We start from the raw sequence: 5488 nt of genomic DNA, 5'->3' as shown, positions 1-5488 counted from the left end.
CTATGATGTCAAGAAGGTACACAGAATGGAAAATAACTGCTACTTCATAGATGTTGGTAGCAAAACGGGCATTGCTAGCACCGCGATTAATTTAAATGATATTAACTTAAAGTTAATAAGCACTTCATAATTGAAATAATTGAAAGAAACTGCGAGTTCATGGCTCTTGGAGCTGAAACATGCAGCTAAGATGACTCCGAACTGATAAATTTGGATTCTTATACCTTCTAAGGTTGCTGATGTTGCTGATGTTTGATGGAATAACTGAAATATGCATATTGTGCAGTATTATAAGAGCTAACTGCTCGTAATATAACATAGTTTGGGTAACGCTTACTGACATAAAACAAACAACTTGATGATAATATCAATATTTATTTGGAAACTAAAGTTCCAACTAAGGCCCTAAGTTCATTGATGGTGCATACAAAAATCAGTCTGGCAATCAGGCATTTCTTTTCCGTTCACATCTTCTTCATGCAGCTGATGTGTATATTAGATCACAGTGATACTGCGGGATGTTGTATGGCTTTAAAGTGGATAGGCAGCACATCCACGGGGTTAAAAATAAAATAAGCGTATATGGCAGACGATTTTTTATAAGTAACTTTTTCATGGCAGAAATACTCTCGAAGGTTTGCCACTGTCTGCCGAGGGGCGACGCTATTGGAAAAAACTTTTACTTCATTTTGGTGTTTCATGGAGATTCAAACCTATGCTCTCCGAACTCCGAATGGTAGTCACGCACCAATACATTCAGCTAAGGCAGATCATGAATTGGTTGTATATAATTTCGTTGTGGTAATGTCTAAAAATGCACATATTTCTCCCAAAAGGATTGGTTTCGAGTTCCTGCCATTTTTACGATATTTCAATTTGGAGGAGGCATCTACAAACTTAGGTCTTATCGGCAAGAATCAGTTTATTAGATATCGTTCATTGAAGCCTTTGCTTCAAAACCTGCGCATTTGCCACACAAACATTTCCACTTTTTACATTACTTACATACGTCTTACAGCTTTAAATATAGTAATGGTGTGCGCATTGCTTATCGCTTCAACAACTTAATGTTCCAGTAATAGGTATAAACGTAAAATGAAAACAAACATCTACGTACATACAAACATCTACACTTTAAAATTGAAATGCCATTACATAAAAATCATTGTAGCTAACCTTCTTATATAATGCATGCGTTTAAATTATTAAAGCCATATTTGCTTAAGCGCCTCTTTTCCTCACATAACTGACATAACATTGTATGTATGCGTTTGTTGCTCACACGTGACATAATTAAAAGCGTCATTGTGTTCATAAATCGTTGGAACGTGTCAAATGATTTTGCAGTCACAATACCAACAACGAAGAACACAGCATCCACTGCATGGTGACAGATGCTGACATTCGCTTCGCATGCCGCCAACAGCTGCTGCTATTCACATACAAATTATGTTTTGGTGTGTATGCATAGATATGTAAGGAGATTTGCTCGTATATATAGATGTAAGCCTATGTGTGAGTGTGCAGCAATACATACAGATATTTGACATGATGAAGCGTTGGCCAAATAGTCAGCTAAAACAGCAATAACAATAAAAATTACAGCAAAAGCAACACAAAATAGCTTCAGCTTTCGCAGTAACCCATAAAAAAGAGCTTAGAATGTGCTTAATAATCATTAGAATCAATAAAGTAAAATAAAATATGAGCAGAGCATAAACAGCGCAGTGGGTAATTATGTTCTGGCGCTTTATGCTGACTATGAAATGAGCTACACAATTTCGGAATTACTTAAGTGCTTCTCGGTATTAGAATTTTGTGGATAGAATATCTTTTTTAGAACATTGTATGTAATATTACCCTATATTTGGTATTTACCAGTGCTTTGAATAACCATAGAAGAGGGACTTATGATTGTTTTTTTTTAATTTTACGAGAATTTATTTGTATCTTTGTAATTTTAATAATTTTTTAGTTCATATAAATCCAAGTTATAAACCTTTTGCAAATTAAAAAAAAGTCAAAACATTTTCATCATAATTTCAACTTGTTATTAAAAAAAAATGAATTTTGAATTTTGATATAATAAAGTGCCAAAATTGAATTTTTTTTTTTTTTTTTTTTTATTTCAAACATAATAAGTAAATTACAATGTTTAATTACACTACAACTAGTTCAGAAACTAACGAGCAGTTTGATTCGAAAATAAATTACAATTGATAAAAAGAAATTACAAACAATATTTCTTATTTTCTGTTAATAGCCAGCAAGTTCATGTGGTTTTTTCCTCTTTAATCTTCGAACTGGGCACGGGTTACTAAGGATGCTCCTAGCTTCTTCGTTTACATGCCCTTGAAGTCGAATTTGGTGCGCTTCTGCTATTTTCTTAATTTCTTCAGTTACAGTGTTAACTTTAAGGTCCCGATGAATATCAGCATTTCTGACGTACCAGGGTGCTTTAACGATGATTCTCAGCACTTTGTTTTGAAAGCGTTGTATTACATTGATATTTTCTTCACTGGCGCAACCCCAAAGCTGTGCACCATAGGCCCATAATGGTTTTAATGTTTGTTTATAGAGCAATAATTTGTTATATATGGATAAATGCGATTTCCATCCAATTAGCCAGTTCATTTTGTTTAGCCTGATGTTAAGCTCATTTCGTTTTATTTTTATATGCTCTTTCCATCGCAACTTCGCATCTAGGGTAATACCTAGGTATTTTGCAGTATTAGCGAATGGGACTTTTTCATTAGAAATCATTATTGGTTGGTATTTTGTAATTTTATTTGTAAAATTCACGTGAATGGATTTACTGTTATTGAGTTTGATTCCCCATTTTCTCGTCCATGATACCATAGAGTCGATTGCAGTTTGAAGGTTCCTTGCAGCTTTTTCTTCTGTCTTTTCAACACATAAAATTGCAGTGTCGTCAGCGAAGGTGGCAGTTAAACAATTTGCCATTAGTGGTAAATCTCGGGTATAAAGAATATACAGGATTGGACCCAGGATGCTACCTTGTGGTACGCCGGCTTTTATTTCAACCAGTTCAGAATATTCCTTTCCCTGTTTAATTCTTAAATATCTTGAAGTAATATATGACTCCAGCAGACTACAATATTGGTATGGGAGGCAAGTCTTTAATTTGTAAATCAAGCCTTCATGCCATACTTTATCGAACGCCTGTGCGACGTCGAGGAAAACTGCTGAACATACCTTCTTTTCCTCTAATGCTTTTTCGATTTCTGATATTATTCTATGGACTTGTTCCAACGTGGAGTGTTTACTTCGGAAACCAAATTGGTGAGAAGGTATTAGATCTTTTAATTCAATAATGGGTTTCAACCTGAGGAATATTAGTTTTTCAAACAACTTGGATATTTGTGATAACAGAGAAATCGGACGGTATGAAGACACGTCGTGAGGATCTTTTCCTGGTTTTGGAATCATTATAACTTCCGCAACTTTCCACAGTCCAGGAAAATATTTTAGTTTAATAGCTGTATTGAAAAGATAAACCAATCGTTTTAGGGCTTTATTTGGCAATTGTTTTAAAACTTCTGCAGTTATAAGGTCGAAGCCTGGAGCTTTTTTATCTTTAAGTTGCTTGATTTCCTTTCTGAGCTCATTTAATGTAATTTGTGGAATTTCAGAACGGTTTTCATATGTACCACAGGAGTTTAAGTCGTAGTTACTCTTATTAGGTGTGAAAGTTTTTTTCAAATACTTCGCAAAAGCAGTGGCTTTTTCTGCATCGCTTCTAGCCCAAGTACTATTTTCATTTCTAATAGGTGGAACATGGCATATTGGTCGTTTTAAATACTTTGTACTTTTCCAGAGAGAATAGTCATCTTTTTTATCAGCTGAAAGCTCTGATAGGTAACGTTGCATTGACTCATTTTCAATAACTGCTATTTCTTTTTTTAATGCAGTTGCTGCATTGTTGAGTTTCGTTTTATCTGCAGGTGAACGAGTTTGCTGCCACTTCCGGCGAAGTTTTCTCTTTTTTGCAAGAAGAAGTTTTATTTCTTTAGGGTAGTTGGTGCCTATCGTTTTCCGCCTCAATTCCGGCGTGTTTTCCCAAGCAGCTTTCTGAATTTTCTTCGTAAAAGAATCGATCTCAACCTCCAAACTTTCAGCTGTCAATATTGGTGCAGAAAAATGCATTGCGGTGCTAAGTGTTGATTTAAACGAAGCCCAGTCAGTGTATCTGTTGTACAGAGTCAGATTTGGTTCTTTTTCAACAACTGATTCACTTATGGTCAAGTATATAGGGGAATGGTCAGAATTCAGACTTAATCCCTCTTCTATTTTGACGAAGTTTTGGGATACTTTTCGGACCATGAAAAAATCAATTAAATCTGGTTTTTTGTTTACATCTGTTGGCCAGTACGTTGGTTTTCCAGTAGAAATGAAATCACATCCGGTTTCTTGGGCCGCTTTAAGTAGCTCCCGACCTTTGGTTGTAGTAAGTCGCGATCCCCAATAAGTATTTTTCGCGTTAAAATCTCCACCAATAATAAATTTGCGTTTGTGCATATTAATAAGAGTTTTGAAGTCGTCAGATGATATCGTGTACCTCGGTGGACAGTAAATAGCTGTGATTGACATATATTGGTGTTTTAACCTTACTGAAACAGTTGTTGTTTGGAGAATGTCAGAGCTAGTTTTATTTTCTTCGTAGTGTTCTAGACTGTTTTTAATAATTACCGCAGTACCTCCTCTTGCGCAATTGTTTGGATGTATTGTGTGATAGACATTATAATTTTTGAAGGAAATGTGGTTTTGTGTAGTAAAGTGTGTTTCGGATATTAGGCAAATATCTATTTTTTCTATATTTAAAAGCAGTTCGAGTTCCTTTTGGTTTTTTAATAATCCATTCGAGTTCCACGCTACAATTCGAAGGTTATCAATCATAACAATGTTTTTAACTTTTGTTCGAGATTATTTAGTCTCTTTTGGAGGTCTGTATTAAAAACTTCTTGCTTATTCAATTTATTAAGGATTTGAGCGAGAATATCTTCACTTTTTGTTTGGGTTTTGGTTATAACCAGTTTTTCACTACCTTTACCTTTTACTACATCGGAAAGGGTTGGTTTATTCCGATTACTATGTAAAATTGCTTGGCTATTATTATGTTTTGTCATATTAACAGGACGTATATTATTAGGCTGATTATCAGTAGCCGTATTTTGTTTCTGACCAGTTTTATTTCGCATTTTTTGAAGCTCTTTCGCAATTACGCATCCACGGTAATTGGCCGGGTGGTCTTCACCACAGTTACAGCATTTGGGCTTTTCATCCATTTCTTTAGTACACTCGATAGTTTTATGTTTTCCGCTGCATTTGACACATCTGGGTGATTTGCCGCAGAAGTTTCTTGTGTGGCCAAAAGCTTGGCAATTTTTGCATTGTGGAATAACTTTGGAGTTTTTAACTGGTTCGATTATAACGACAGAATGCAGAATGTATTTAATTTCATAAATTT

The sequence above is a fragment of the Anastrepha ludens genome, chromosome 4 (assembly GCF_028408465.1).
Source record: "Anastrepha ludens isolate Willacy chromosome 4, idAnaLude1.1, whole genome shotgun sequence".
Lineage (NCBI taxonomy): Eukaryota > Metazoa > Arthropoda > Insecta > Diptera > Tephritidae > Anastrepha > Anastrepha ludens.
This window is presented reverse-complemented; position numbering follows the sequence as displayed.